The following is a 16,787-nucleotide window of genomic DNA, read 5'->3' on the forward strand; positions in this document are numbered from 1 at the left end:
TGCCCCTCGCACACTGTGCCAACCGTGCTTTGCATTGCAACCATTTGAGTGGTCACGTCACTTAATAGCAACATTGGCCGCCTAGCGCTCCTTTTGTAGTCCACCAGTATCAGCATTTCGTCGCCATCATTCCCATCCCATCCTGTTTTCCTGCCTACTCATCCCTGCATGCACCTGTGTCACACTCGCGTACACGTGGTTAAGGGAATGCGTCAAGAAGTCAGACAACCGGGACGTGGGGCCGATCCAGCAGAGCGAACCCAGCGCCACCACAGCCAATTCCACTGCCGGCTCGGTGCTCAGCTTGATGTTCCTTCTCCGCACGTGTGCTGTTCTCTTCCTTTCTTGCTCTGTCTGCGGATCGACTGCGCAGATTTTTGTTTACTGCTCATGCAATAATATTTAGCGCGGCTTGTGTCATGTAAAACCTTTAGCGCTGGATTTTGCAACCTATGAACTGGATGTGTTGTGTTGCAGGAAGTGTTAGTGCCAGCACTGCTATTGTCAGCAGGTCTTTGGAGACATCCAGCGCCACTGCAGAGGAGAGCTGCTACGAGGCTCAACAGCAGCAACTACCAAACGCAGAAACGCGTTATGGTGAGGTGTGCTCAACACACCCACCGGCAATTACTGAAGCCGCCAAAGCAGCAGCTGCCACAGGAGCATCAGTGGATGACGTGTACGTTCAGATCCAAACGACTTACTAGAAAGAATGTATAGAAAGCATAGAAAAACTCACAGAACAGCAAGCAGACTCACCACTCTGGATGCTGTACAGGCGGGGACTAATCACCGCATCCATTGCTTACAACATTTGCACCAGAATAAACACTGTCAGAACCAAAATGGGCCCTCACGACATGCGCCCACTTCTCAGAACAGTAATGAGGGAGCAAAATGTGCAAACATCTGCCATGGAGAGAGGTGCCCTGCTAGAAGAAGCAGCAAAAGAGGCATACGCGGCAGCCCAATCGTGCCATAAAAATGTGCAGGTGAAGAACAGCGGGCTCCTCATCTTGGCAAAACACCCCTGCATTGGGGCCAGCCCAGATGGGATTGTAACCTGCGACTGCTGCACTAGCAGGATACTGGAGGTGAAGTGCCCTCTCAACTTAGACAAGTTCAAAGCAAAAGAAATGACAAAAGACGAGACTTTGTGCCTGAAGAAAACCAGCAAATATTTTTGCCAGGTTCAAGTTCAGATGGCTCTTGCCGAGCTCACAAGTGCTGACGTTTTTGTTTTCCAGGATAGCACAAATTTTCTGTTGTTTTCTGTAATGTTTGACGAATCATTTTTCCACGCTGTCGTGGATTGTGCAGTCTACTTTTTTAAAGCATATGTACTCCCACACATTACACAGTGAAGAGAAGTAAACTCAGCCCTCATTTCTGGTGCAGTTTTATTACCAAAATGGAAATGATGAAGATAAAACATAAGCAAAGGGCTGTCACATCAGAGCAACAAAACTTGACAGCATGCACCAAACAAGAAAATGAAACACTGCGCCGTAAAAAATGCTAGTCGATGGAGTTCAGAGTGCTTTAACAGTACACAATTGCAGCTAAGAGTTCAGTGGGTTTTACATAGAGCTCGTTGAGCAGCAACTTTTATTCGTGTGTGCACAAAGTACGGATAGCTACGCTTCTGCTACAGGTATATAGGGTTTCACACTGTTGGCAAGAAAGACATTTTTTAAAGGGACCCCGCAGTGTGGCAGATAAATGCTTTCCCTCAAGCCTGAAAGCACTTGAAAGGATATATGTATCACCAGAACAGAGCGGCACAACGTGGTTTGCACTTCGCAGCAAGACTTGTCGGTTTTTTTTGTTTTGATTTTGTTATGGTTTTTTTAAAGTGGCTATAGAGCGCGTTAATTGCTGCAACCGAAAGAAAGCTGGACAACCACCCCCTGTAGTATATATTTTTTTGTTGATGTGGCATTCATATACCCATTTTTGACTAGATTGGAGTTGTATTCTGTTTTTTAGTGTTCCTGCTTCTTAGTGTAATATTTTTTCTTTGGTTTTTGTATTCATCGTTCTCTGTTTTATACTGAGTGTTTATTTGCTGACATTGTATTCTAGTGTTGCTTGATGATTGCTTTTTTTTAGTTGTATTCTTTGGTTTTAGTGTTCCTGCTTCTTAGTGTAATATTTTTTCTTTGGTTTTTGTATTCATCGTTCTCTGTTTTATACTGTGTGTTTATTTGCTGACATTGTATTCTAGTGTTGCCTAATGATTGCTCTTTCTTTTTTTTTTACAATCATCACGGGAGGTCCCACCTGGCGTTCTTACCTTGGGACCCCCCAGTGCATCTGTACCCATTCACGTTTCATATTCACGCTTGATCAATAAAAATAAGTATAAGAACATCACTTCAATGACGTCATTGAAGTGCGTGTAGCATGCCAGTCAGAGAAAGAGCGAAAAAAATTCATACTGTGAAGGTGGAGGACCAGCGAAGCTTTTGTAGCAGCAATTACCCCATCTACAATTGCACTACAGGCAGCAGACATACACTACTCGGCACAGTCAGCATGAACGCGCAGAGTGAAGCCGAAGTTTGTCGAGCGATTGCTCTGTTTACGCAGTGAACGCGCGCAGATTGGACATCGATTATACGCTTATAACTCCACGCAAGCGCACAAGGCACTGGCTTGAAGGCCAGATGCAATTCATGCCGAGAGCTGTTTTCTGGTTTTGCACCTGGAGTAATAAGCTTCGCTTAAAAATCTTTTGAGCAAGTTAAAGTTATCTGACAGTTGTAGAGCAGTAATATTTGGCCTGGGTACTTCGTGGCTATCTGACCTAACATACTGGATGCATTTGCTGACCTCGTTCTGAAAGCATTTCAGATTTTCAAAAAAGTTGTGAAGGCATTGCAGGGTCCCATTAAACGCTATACTATGTTCAAGGAAATGAAGTTTTCTCAGCCAGTAACACTACGTGCTCATCTGCTGCGCCAAGAACTTGTCGCTGGTGAATATAGGCTTTGAAAGGTTTACAATCCCAGCGATAACGTGCAAAATGTTGTCAATGTAAGGAAACAGTTCAACGCCCAAGTTACCAGTCAGAATTTTGTACTGCTTGATGCGCTGAATGGCACGTTCAACATGAACACGGGCAGCTGCTATACTTTGGTTCCTTTCAGCGTCACGTTTTGAAAGTTGCTTGCGTTTACGCAAGAACGGTGGTCTCACCATCTCGACATGGTAATCGAGGCACAGCTGGTCGATTAAAAAACCTTTGTCAACCATCACACTGTCGTTGGATGGGAGAAACTTCTCCATGATTTTGCTCTCTTTTGTTATAAAAGAGTCTGATGCTCTACCACCACACGCCTCACTTATGTAACTAATGTGGCCTCCTGGTGTCTCACAGATTTACACCTTTGCTGTGTAGGTGCCCTTATACCAGCTATAAATCAGCAACTGTGACTCCAGGTCTTTTGGCCGCTGCAGCGGCACCTCAGTGCAGTCTAACACCGCCCTCACATTTGTGTACTCCTTAAACTGCACGGTCAAATTATCCACGACAGCTTCTTTACTTGGCCAGTACACCGCTTTCCTTAATATTTCTGCTAGGACCACCACGGTGGATTTAAATATGTCAGATGCTGTGGTGCGATGGACACCGAAGAGCACAGCAAGAACTGAAAATGACATATTGTGGCGTAACCTCATCAGAGACATGAGCACTGCATCTTCGTTGGAAATACAGAAGCTTTTGGCCCGTGCAAGTACACGACTTTCTGTGTATAGGTCAGTAATGTTATGAAAGAGCTGAAAACATGGAATCCCTGTAAGCACGTTCAGGTCTTTTCCGTCTTGGAGCTTGGAAATGCTCAAGGGCTGGCTACGCTGACTGCTCGATGTGTCTACTTGAACACCTATTTCCTTATAAACAGCAATGACGTCAGCAGGGACACCTGAAGAACACAATGCAGAATTATTACAAGTACTGAACAAAGAATAAAAGTGTGGTTGAAAAATCTGCCTGTGGGGTTGGTTACCTTCATTGCCATCTTCAACAAAGTTAAGGTCGGCATGATCCACAGGGTCACTTGAACTGGTGCTGGGCTGGGCCTCGTCAGTGGGCAACACGTCCAACGGGTTTTTGGGGAAGACAAGAGCCAGTGGTCTGTCCTCTGCAAATGTCGGAGCAGCACCCATTAGCACTCAAAGTACTTCATTAATGTCACCACAGCATGCACATGTAATAAGGATTCGACCACAACTACCGATTGCACGTTTCATTAAGAAATTGAGGCTTTTCGTATGCAATACACTGGCTTTTTTAGAAATCAGATTTCTGTTGACCATGTAAGCTTAAGTGAGTAGAATAATAGTTTCTTTAGAGCGACACGTGATATCTACGCAACAAAACATCAATAGAGCTCATTCATGAAAGCACACATTTTGGCATGCAAGGCTGATTGAAGGTAATCCAGAAGCTATTGAGCTGTACGTACACACAAATGCCATCAGTGAGTGCATCTGTAAGGCACTATTCGTTTGGAGCCCACTTGATGACTGAATAACCACAGCACATTTAGTAGACACCACTCTCTCATCAATGTACAGTGTTCGATAGTTAGCCGAACATAAGTGCTCCGTCTGAAGTCCAAAGGCACTTCTTCACCGTTGCCGAGTGCAGTACCTAAAGGCACTGAAATAAAAAAAAGTTGCTATCCTTTTCCCCCAAGCTGAGGAAGGTCGAGAAGCTTGCATAAACAGGTCCTGTCTGCCCCACCCGAATTTTCTCAACCTTTCAGAGCGTACACGCCAAATAGTAAAACAAATCAAGGCTACGTGACTAAAGATTGAAGTCAATAGGTTGGTTGAAAAGACAGTGTTGTCATGAGATCTTTCACAAGCCTCACAAGGCAGGACGTTGGAAACAGGGAAAACCATAGAAACATAGTGTGAACATTGCAACAATATACACAGAAGAAATGACGGTAACATTAGCTTGCATTATAAGCTAATGCGTGCCATTATGAGGCAAATGCACCATCAAAACAAACGCTCTATTAACAAAAAAAGTGAAATTATTTAAAGGTATCAATCAGAAGCTCGTTGCCCATTACATTGTCCCACAAAAACACTACCCACTTACGATAGGCAGTAGCCTAAATTGATGCGAAAGCACAGAACTTTGCCTCTAGCCAGGCATAATAAAAAACAAACGAGTCCTAAACGTGCATCAAGTGGCAGAAGCAACACAGCGACTACCCCCCCCCCACCCCAAAAAAAAAACTTCCACGTGTGAGAAAAAGCCTGAAGAAACATAAAAATGTTCAGTAACGCAAAATTTACATCTGCGAATTGTATCATTGGCATGGGTACTGCATATCTTTCGTTTCTCACTCTAGCTGTCATGCATCACCAAGTCCTTAACTCATTTGTCAAAAAACCGCTGATGATGCCTCTGGACGCATCTGTGAAAAGCCCCTTCGAGCCTGCTCCCGTAATTACGGCGTTTTACGGAGATATGAAATGTATCCTAATGAAATCGATTGGCATACGAGACCCGCTTTGGTTTATTTTTATGGTTTGGTTAGTAGAAGTAATGAAAGTGGCTGGGTAGACGGGCGCTCGTTATTTTTGTCGGAACTACGCGTCCTCGTTTTTCTCGATATTTCATTCTTCATAAACTCCTCTCACTCACCACTGTTTTGCGCGCGGTTTGGACGGCGTTCATGGCGTCGCGGGCGGTCCAAGGGCCGGACGGGGAGATTCAGAGACGGCACAGCTTCGGGTGCAAGACCACGCTTCTTCCAGCCTGCCACAAATCAACTGCTGTTAGTGACACGGTTGATGAACGGCCGCGATAAGCTGCCGGGCGCGCTGGCGAGCACACGTCAGCTGTTACTTACCGAACATCTTAGCTGCGGCGGCGTACACGAAATCCTCGTCACGGAAGTGCTTGCTGCAGACCCGTGAGTGAGCGCTGGCATCTTTTCCCATTTTCAGCTTCACTAGCCAGGTCTCCCGCATTTTTTTGCATCTGGGGTAATGATGAAAGCTTACACCGGGTTCGGCCGCATACATCCGGCACTGCGGCACCGAACAATACGCTACCATGCTTACGTTTGCGGCCAACCCACCACTGTTGATACGTTCCAAAGTAACCAGGTTATGAAATTACGCTTCACACACTGAAAACGAACTCAAAACACCGAAAATTGACACGAAAACACACGTAGAAAGCGCGACCACAAACGTGTTCGCGGTGCGTCACGCAAACTACGCAGCAAGGCCAGCGAGCCGGAGCAAGGCAGGAACGGCGATCCCATGAGTGACGTCAAAACGATCGCAGCGCCGGCCTCTCCAGTGGTGGCCCTCGCGGCCAATACAGGAATTGTGTCCACGAGTTCTACTTAGTGTTTCTGAACCCAGTGCTGTAGGAATTCTCAAGGCTCCACAAGCTGTTCCACCAAGAACGTTGACAAATGCACCTGATTGGCTGGCTTGAGAACTTTTCAATCACTGATTTCCTGAATGCTCATCCACTCGCATATAGCAGCAGCCGGAGAGAGGCTGCTGGAAGATACGACGGTGGACGATGCCATCCACCTTCCACCTAATGCTATAGATTTCAGGGTACTTTTCTGCATGGATATCATGGCATCTAAACTAAACTCTGACCAGAAACAAGAATTTAAGTTCTGATGCACGGATTTTATTTTGAGGCTGCAAGCCAAGTGCAGCTTAAACCTAATCAAAAGAGCCAGCTTTGGAAATTATTTTAGCCTGAATGCATACCAAGTCAAGCAAACCCACCGCTTAAGGGCGGGCCCCTAATTGAGCTGTTCAAGAGAGATTAGGTCTTTGGACACTCAAAATAGCCAGCTCTGCTTCTTTGCATGAAAAAATGTGGCCGAAAATGACTACGCTTCTGATCAGGTGGAAGGCGTGCATTTCATGGTTGCCCGCGGTGAAAGCTTCTTCAAGAAATTAGCAGCGTTCGGTCTGTCATGATTGGTTATGCCCCTCAGCAAAGCTGACGTCGAGCGTGTATTCTCACGCATAAACTTGGTTAAATCCCGCCTCCAAAATAGGATTACAAATGAAATGCTGAGCGACAACATTTCCTATAGCCACGGCTTTAAACTATCTGCTGCTGGGACTTTCAACCGACAGCAAAGCTGATACAACATTTCAACATTAACAACGTGTACTGTTTTACGGAAAACGATGCCTTCATAATTTTTCCCCATCTGCGAGAAGCCAGTGACAATGGTTGTGTGTTGGGCAAGCAAACATACCGTTCATTCATTCACACAGCAATTGTAATTATGCAGAATGAATGAAATGAATGTTGTTTCTTCACCTTCCGTTTGAGTTTGCAGTATTTTTTCATAGTTGTCACAAACTCTTTGCCCGCTCGCGCAAACAACGAGGCGTGAAGACAGTTATTTTTTTTTTGCAGTGGCCGGCTCGTGTGTGGTCACGTATGCCGAAGTGGCTGGACTGACTAAAAGTTGACAGGGTGCACGAGTACAATTTTAAAAAAATATTTTACGGCAGGAACAGACGGGATTACATGGGGAAAGACAAGGTTAGCCAAAAAAGACGAGTGCAAGAAAAACCCTTACGAGGACAGCGGCTTTGTGCATGCAGGCACAAAGCGGGGGGGTGCTGTAAAATGTGCGCACGTGCACGTAGGGCGGCTAACATGCAGCGTTAACTGCACAAAAGGCAACAACAGCAAAAAAACAAATCTGGAATGGGAGGGGGGATACAGAAAGCTAACTCTTCGAAGGCTTATCTTAACCATAGGTAAAAAAACACAGCAAGTACAGAACCTGTACGCGGCACCGTAAACACTCTAGGAGGAGGCATACATCTTAACCCTACGCGTGGCTATGAAAAACCGCGAGTTCAATGACGGAGAGTCACGTCGAAGTCGAGTCGGCTTTGCCGGGCAGACGCTTACGTTTTTTAGGCTCCGGGTGCGAAGTCAGGTCTCCCTTGTGATCTTCGATGTCGAGGCGAACTTGATCCCGTTGACGAGGCACTGGTCGCACCACCGCAGGGCTACCGACGAACGTCCGCTACAGCGGCGTCATCCCAGTATCGTCCCCACCTTCTAGCAAGTTGATAAATATTCAGTCGAATGCCCAAAGCTCCCGCTCGTATGCCGTAGACACACTTCGCGCGATCACCCGACACTCCTGCACATTTTAACCTCCACCGTCACCATTTATTCTTTTTCCCCTGGGCCCCCGACAACACGCCGCCCCTACCAGTGCGACGCTCCACCACAGCATGTTCAGTCGGCTGTACTGCGCAAATTTACGCGCCACTACTTCACACACGCAACTGTTCCAGGTTTTCGCGAGGGGTTCGTGCTCACCACTGACACACCCTAAGACCACTCATGAGAAAACACTCCGAAAGAGAAACAGCGCACACTTCGTCCTCAATAAAATCCAGAAAACTAACGCATCTTCCATAAAAGAACAATTCACGGGCATAGAAGACACGCGTGCGCTCCACTACTCACGAAACCAAACAACATGCAATAAAGCCGGAAATTCTTCAACGTTAACACATGGAAAAAAATTACCCCAACACCGAACCTCCATCCGGATGTTTCTAGTACACACGCAGCATCTGCTCACAAAAACAGGACTAGAATATACCCAAACATGCTAATTATGTTCGACTGTTTAAATGCTCGAGCTATAAGCAGCAGTCGCCCGAAGGGGTACAAAGCGACAATCGCGCACATGATTCCTGAACCCCACGTGCAATGGCATGGCCAGCGTGAAAAACCGCCGCAGACCTTTATTTCTCTCTCTCCCACGGGAGTCTGCACTCCGCGAGCACTGGCCTCCACGTGCATCGATCAAAGCAAGCACAGCTCTCTCACGCGCTTTTACCAACTGATAGTCAAAACTCCGGTTACTGGAACTCAGCTGGAAATAATCACCTCGCCATTCGGACGAAATCTCGGGGCGGCAGCCCACTCTCCTCACCGGCGTGTCTGATCGTTACGGTACACTAGTTTGCCCTCGGTTCTCAGACTTTCCACGACTCCTTAACTGCACCTAAGTCTTTCCTCGAGTCCAGGCTCAAACTCGACCTGGCTTCTTGACTGCGCCTCGCAGTCCCTTTTTCTTCAGGCCCCGCTCAAACTCGACTGGCCTCTTCGACTGCACCTCACAGTCTTGTTTCTCTTGAGCCCTAGCTCCAACTCTCTTAGGCTCCTTGACTGCCCCTCACTGTCTTTTCTCTCGAACCCCGGCTCAAACTCATCTTGCTTGCATATCACCGTCTCCTGTTTCAACCATCTCCTTTTTGCGACACGCTAATTCTTACTCGGCCTCCTGATTTTTGCCGTTTTTGTTTGATCTTCAGAAAATGTTTCCTATCCTCTTTTTTGTTTTCGTCTGAGAAAATTTGCCTTTTGCCTATCGAGCACATCCTTGTCGCAATTGGCGCCTAGGCCGAGCTCCTTTCTCCACTCCTGTTCGATCCACACATCTAGATCCATGTTAAATAATTTTTCTTAGTCGCTAGTCTATCGCCCCTCATACTCGTAATTCTCATCTCGCCACTAGCGCTCCCTTGCTATTTCGCTATCCAGTAATGCCAGCAAGAGTACTCTCTTCAATTCAGGCAACTGTCTAATGGAGAGCAAACTGTCTAATGTTTCCGTTGCTACACTGGAAACCTTTTTTTCGCTCCCTAGTTCCTCCTGTTGTCACTGAGTTTTCTCTGCTCAATCTGTAGAGAACATTTTCCCTGCTTCTATTTGCATTCTTCCACGAATCTCTGTCTTTCTGAGTGGAGTACATGTGTGTCACCCCTGACATTTAGTCAGAGCTCTTCCCTCCATTCCCTTCATTCCTTCAAGTCTAACAATGGCCCCTAGGATAGCAACCTGCCCAGCTTCGCCTCCGCTATGTAAACTGAAACAAATCATGGAGTTCGCGGCTACCTGAGCTACGAATGAACCTCTCAGGCCCCAGAAGCCTCAACACGCGGCCGACAAGTGCTGTTTCAGGCGCCCCGTATGGCCACAAACCCTTTGACCGCTCGCGCAAACAAATAAGCGCGACAACAGCTTTTTATATTTACATGGTGGCCGCAGTGCTGCTAACCTGCGAAGCCACTTTTCTCATATTCGGTAAAGAAAGTAACTATATTTCCCTAGATTTTTGCTGAATCCGGTTATTATATGTTTTCGCGTAGACAATGCGTTTAGTGGTAACCACATAGTGGGATTTTTTTCAAGCGACGCAACCAGCGATGCGGCGGTGATTCCCCATTGCTCGCTGAGGCAGAGATATGAGAGGGATCACGCAAGCGATGGCGCAACGCAATCCCAATATTGCCATACAACACCCAATATGATGGTCTAGGTACACACAGCCAGAATAACTATGTATGCATTGGTCGCAAAAACTTAAAATTTTGCGCTACAAAACATTTTCCCCAAAACCTTGCACTAGGAAACAGTGCACTTGTAATATCACGCAAGCATATAAAAGAAGAATCGGAACTAGCAGAAATGATGCGCAGTGCCCGAGACATTCAAGCGAACAAGTTTATAAAATTCATCAGTCATGTTCCTTTCAACTTTGCACCAACAATGTGAAACGTACCAGAGATAGACTTGCTGGATGCACGTGTCTAGGATATAAATGTCTGCGCTTCGCGAAAGAAAATGCATGGATATATAAAACTAAGAATTGTAAAATACTTTTTGGCACCATTAGAGGATTGATGGCTTTAAACCACGTAGTCACAAAAGATGCTTTCGCTTTAAAACTACCAAAATTGCCTAGACCTAGAGAAATTTCCCTAGAGTTGACTGCACCGGGTGGCCGCGCCGGCATAATCACGTGTGCAGAAGTAACTTGAGTGACTATGAGTTTACAGGATTTCAGGAGTACGTTTGAAATTAAACATTTTTACTGCATGAACAAGACGGGATTACAGCGAGACAGACAACTTTAGACAAAAAAAAACACAAAAGCCAAAAACCCATTACGTGGACATGGGCTTTGTGCGCGCTGGCAATAGTTTCGGGGATGCCGTAGAATGTGCGGACGTGCGTGGAGGGGGTCAAACGCAGGGCGTCAAGTAGACAAGGGACACAAAAAAAAATCCACAACTGTGGGAATACAGAGACAAAAATCTGGGGAAGCTTACGTTAACCTCAACAAAAAATACCAAGAACACAAAAAACATAGCAAGCACAGAACCTGTACGCAAGAGTGTCGTTAAGTGAAAACAATGATGAATCTCTGGGTCAAAGCACAAGAGCACGATCATCATCCCCGTTTTAACGAATCACTGACCCCACATTCATGACCAGACAATCGTAATCAACCAGCGACAACGGCTGTCGGTGAAAGCGATCCCGAGATGAACAGGGAGAGACAAGAGAGACTCCGAAGTGTGGAGCGAGACCGGTATGCGCGGCGGTCGGGCAACCAGGCCCATGCCGTGCCGCAAGTGCTTCCCAACTGCAACCTCCAGAACTTCGCCACCGCAAGCGTCTCGTCGCACGTTGGAAGAGGACAGCGACGCCCCATGAGAGCTGGGTTAGCCACAACGATGCAAGGAAAGCTAAGTGCGCGTGCTACTACCCCAAGCACTACACGCCACCTGGACCTTTAACGCCAAACCATCACGACTGCGTCTTTGGGACGTGAGGTAGCGCAACTCCATTCCAGCAGCGAACATAATTTGTAGACTTTTCGTTACTGAACTTTGTCCTCGCCCCTCATTTACGGTCTTAGACTGCTCCGCGCATGCTTGAACTGGTTACCGTGTTCTATACCGCTTTGTCGCCGTTCCCCAGTGTTTATTAGTTCCCCACTGTTCTTTTGTTTCTCTACTTCGCTGTGTATTTTCTTTGGGGTTTTGGTTAAAATAATATAAACTGGTCTCGTTTGCGAAGTTTTGTCTTCTATTTAATATTTTCCACTCAACCAGACAATAATTAGCGTCCGCGGCAGGACGAGACTAGGTAATTGTCTATACCCGTGAAACCCTGACGTGGACATGGCAGAGCTTTTTGAATTGGGGAAAGCCTTAAGCTTAAGCGGTGAAGCGCTGGAACAGTGGGTGCGCGACGAACAAGAATAAAATGGTCGCAGCGCAAAAAGGACGACGGACGAGTAAGGAACAAACGGCACGAGCGCTAACTTTCAACTACTTTATCTCAGAAAACACACATGAAATATACACCAGTCAGGAAAAAGCCTTAGGCAAGTAATCGCTAAAAGTGCACACGCGCAAGTACACAAAACACACGTGGCACTAGGTAATCATCGCCGACATGAAAAGTAACGCAGGAAGGCCAATTCCTTATGCGTCAGAGCCACTGAAGGCGCACTTACACAGTGTTCCCTCAGCCTGGCTATCTCGGCAGCTTCGATAATCTCCCGAACCGTCTTGTCTTTATGCCTGGCCAAAATGCGGGTGCGTGTAAAATCGGGAAGGCAGCCACAATCACGGCAGTGGATACCGAGGTGGCCACTCACAGCACGAGTCACATTGTAATCATGCTCGCGGAGCCTGTCGTTAGTGCAGCGGCCCGTCTGGCCCACATACTCCTTATCGCAGACCACAGACCCCTTATCGCGGACCAAGGGTATCGAGTAGATGACGCCCTGGTTGCACTCGACAAACCTATTCTTGTGATTAACAGAGCATGATTGGGGTTCCCTCGTGCCTCCATTGACGCGTTTGCATAGCGCCCCCAATTTGTTAGGCGCGAAGAACACTAAAGTAGTTGAAAGTCAGTTGATAGTTGAAAGTAGTTGATAAAGTAGTTGAAAGTTAGCGCTCGTCCCGTTTGTTCCTCACTCGTCCGTCGTCGTTTTTGCGCTGCGACCATTTTAACATTGTACCAACAAGCCCAACTGCTTCTCAATGACGAACAAGAGCTATGGCGCGAGGAGATGGCTCTAAATCTTGAGGCGGCCAAAGAGCTAGCCTCTATTAAAAAGCAGCGTTATGAGCGCATGCGAGCACGTGAAATAATTGAAAAAGAAACGCTGCAGCTACGCCTTCAGCTCGCGGAACCTGAAGCGACGCGAAATGAGGCACTTCAGTCTAACGATTGGAGGAAAAGCTTTGATCAAGTACAAGCTGTCTTACCACCGCGCCCTAGTGCAGGCCGACCTCTGACCCTTTTAAAGAGAATGGATATGTCGATTGACCGTTTGAGCATAACGTGAGCACGGAACAGTAAGTGCATTTTTATCAGAGTACGATGAAAACGTTTTACCTAAAACTCCTGTGGCAGCATCGCACTTGACTGTTTGTGGGTCTGTTGAGCCCAGGAATAATGACAACCGTAAATCGGGCCTGCATGACATATTGTCTGATAAGCACCGTTCTGTATTCAAAAAGACCCTCCAGACGGAGATGCTTAAAAACCCCAGATTTCAGTCCAAGAGCACCAGGTAGTGCGGAGAGTAAAGCACCCACTTTCTAAGATAAGAATGCGCACTCTAGTCCGACGAGGCGCTGAATTTCAAACTCCAGGAAAATAGGCGCAGTACCACAAAAAGAACAATGTCAGACATCACCAGTAGCTCCTACAATCCATATTCTACAAAAAGATTTCTTGCACAGCGTGTTCCGCGCTCACAGTCGGGCAGAGAGTTTGTATGGGAGTGGGTAGCTTGCAAGGTAAAATCAAAACCATATTACTACGCTACTCTACGCGTGTACGAAAGAGGCGGGGATATGCACCGTAGCCACTGAAAGAAAAGGAAAACTATCTGGCTGATTGCCTTTTTGGGTGATTCTGGACTGTCTTCGCCACTTGGATGGGGCGTATACAGTTGTCATGAAGTTGGTCCTTGATTTCGTATGTACTGGGTTCAGGTTTTTGTGCACTTGTGTTTTTTCGTGGGGATGTTTGAAGTGCAATTATGAGTACTACATATTGTGTGACTTTGTCTCAAGGTGGGTTATTTGCGGGTTGGACTAGGAAGAGACATTTTTCGTAGAAAAATGATTAAGTGGGGGGATATTGTCATCAAGTGAAAACAAGGATGACCAGGACAAAGCAGACCCGCTATGCGGGTATGTTACAAAGCAAGAGAACACAATCATCATCCACGTTTTGCGGGGTCACAGAGCCAATCGTAATTAGCCAGTGACAACGGATGGCGGCAGAAGCGATCCCGAGAAGAACACGGATCGAGAAGAGAGACTCCGAAGTGTGGAGCGAGAACCGGATGCGCGGTGGTAGGGCGACCAGACCCGTGCTGTGCCCCAAGAGGTCCTTCTCAACTGTAACCTCTAGAACTTCACCACCGCAAGAAAGTCGTCTCGCGGTGCGTCGGTAGAGGACAGCGAGAACCCAAAAGAGCTGCGTTCGCCACAACGGTGCAACGGTAGCTCGGTGCGCGCACTGCCACCCCGGCCTCTACACGCCACTTGTACCTTTAACACCGAACAATCAGGACTGCGTCTGTCGGACGTGAAGTAGTACAACTCCATTCCAGCAGCGAACACATGTTGCGGACTTTTCTTTACCGTACTTTGTCCTCGCCCTCATTCCCGATCTTTGAATGTTCCGCGTATTTTTGAACTCGTTACCGTGTTCTACACGGCTTTGTCGCAATTTCTTAGTCTTTATTAGTTCCCCACTGTTCTTTCGTTTCTCTACTTCGCTGTGTATTTCCTTTGGCGTTTTGGGTAGAATATCATAAACTGGTCCCGTCTACAAAGACGCTTCGGCTATTTAAAATTGTCCCCCGAACCTGACACAAAGAAAACACTCTAGGAGGCGGCATACATCTTAATCCTATGCGTCGCTATAGAAAACCACGAGTTCAAGGACGCAAAGTCACGTCGAAGTCGAGTCGGCTTCCCCGGCAGCCGCTTACGTTATTCTATGCTCCGGGGTTGCATAGCAAGTCTTGTTGCATAGCAAGCGCACACAGGGCGTGTGGACGACAGACGAGACCAGCTCTGGGGACAGAACCGTTTACTCGTTCGTGAAAAGAGTATTTAGAGCATAGCGAGGGAGATGGAGTTGGGAAGGAAGAAAGGGCAAGGAAACACATCACGCTCAGTTGCTGATACGTCACATGCCTGGCTCAGGCGGGGTGAGATAACGTAGCAAGTCGATTGCCAACATTTCTCCTCCCTTAGTATGAGACGCTGTTCAGGCATTCTTCACCGAGTAAAGCGTCGCAACACTTGAGGGGGTTTCTGCGCCTTCTTGTTAGGCGGCGACAGTTGTGCTGGGGCCACCTGGTCAGAAGGCTGCTCGTTCAAATCACCTTCGCGCCGGTCGGTGTGAGTGCAGCTGCTGTCGAAGGAGTCCCGTCGTCTTGGTCTCGGTGAACGCCGCTCCGAGCGGATGCCGAGCTCGGCCCGGAACGCAGTTTTTCAATATGATGTCGAACCACCGTATCTGGCGTTTGTTGGTGACCATGCGTAACCCTGCAGTGGACTGCACTTTCCCTGGTGTCCATTTCTCCCCCTGGCTTTAGTTACGGGCGTACATGGATATGTCGGGCGGCAGTATTCACTCTTCCTCTTCTGGGTTGACCATAGAAAAGGTGGGAAACATGAGTCCATGCGACAGCGGATAAGGTAGCCGATTAAAACCTCAGAAGAGGATCTTCCCTGGTGACAAGGCATTCTCCTGTAGTTGAAAAGAACTTTCACTAATTTATCTTTTTTTTAGTCTTTAGAACTTCCTTATTCGTCCGAACAGCTCGTTCAGCGAGCCCGTTAGACTTCAGCGAGCCCGTTACACAGCCGTACGGAGGTGTTCGATGTTATTATTGCATTGTCCGTTGTCCGGAACTATTGAGCATTGAACACCAAACCTGGCAAAAATGCTGCGTAAGTTGGCAATTGTAGACAACGTGCTTGCCTGCCTTATGTGCACGGCTTCAATCCACTTAATGGCAGCGTCCACGACCACCAGTATAATGCTGCCTGCGACCGGCCTGGTGAAATCGGCATGCAGGCTCGACCATATTTTCTTAACGGCTGCCCAACTCATTGGTTGCGCAGTGGCTGGCATAGGCAGGTTTTGAACGCAGTTGTGGCCGGACGCAAAGAGGTGTTCTATCTCTCGGTCTAGTCCCAGCCACCAGAATGCCGATCTGGCGACAGCCTTCATGGCCGATGGTCCTTCAGCTGTTTCATGCAACATGTGTAGCACCCGTTCTCGTGCTTTTGTGGGAAGAACAACTCGATGACACTAGTATAACAACCTATGAGCCACGGATAGTTCGAACCGGCGTTCCGAGAATGGCACCAATCCCGCGTCCTACACATGTGTCGGCCAACCGTGCTCCATATACTCTATGACCTTCGTTAGTAACAGGTACCGCGCAGTAACCTCTTTGAGTTCTTCGACCAACGCAAAGCCATCATCGAAACTTGTCAGCACGAAAACATGCTCTATGAGTTCGCTTCTCGCTGGTGGTTCTGGAGTGTAAAGTGGTAGACGGCTGAGGGTGTCTGCGTTTAGTAGCAGCTTACTGGGCGAATACATAAGCCTGCAGCGAAATCCACCGAGGTAGAGAGCCCAGCGCTATATTAGAGCTGCGGCCAATGCCAGCGTAGGCTTGTCTAATTTCAGCAGTACCAGGAGCGGCTGGTGATCTGTGACCAAGGTAAAATCATTGTTTCAAACATAGTCGCGAAATTTCGACACCTTGAAAACAAGGGCCAAGGCCTTACGTTCTAGCTTAGAGTAATTCCGCTCTGCATTGGTCAGCGTTCGCGACCGGAAGCCTGTAGGCCGGTTCACTTTTCCATCCGTATGAAACAGCACT

The 16,787-nt window shown here is 47.4% G+C and overlaps 1 pseudogene across 1 annotated transcript; it reads right to left on the reverse strand.

Annotated features, from left to right (window-relative positions):
- Window positions 1-2,584: 2,584 nt before the first annotated feature.
- LOC144160886 (uncharacterized) lies at window positions 2,585-4,045 on the reverse strand (annotated as a pseudogene). The gene is made up of 2 exons (XR_013320423.1): window positions 4,014-4,045; window positions 2,585-3,929 (listed from the first exon to the last, which is right to left on the reverse strand). The product of XR_013320423.1 is annotated as an uncharacterized LOC144160886 (transcript).
- Window positions 4,046-16,787: the final 12,742 nt, after the last annotated feature.

This window comes from Haemaphysalis longicornis, unplaced genomic scaffold (genome assembly GCF_048455015.1).
Source record: "Haemaphysalis longicornis isolate Haplotype H1 unplaced genomic scaffold, Haemaphysalis longicornis Haplotype H1 scaffold_11, whole genome shotgun sequence".
NCBI lineage: Eukaryota > Metazoa > Arthropoda > Arachnida > Ixodida > Ixodidae > Haemaphysalis > Haemaphysalis longicornis.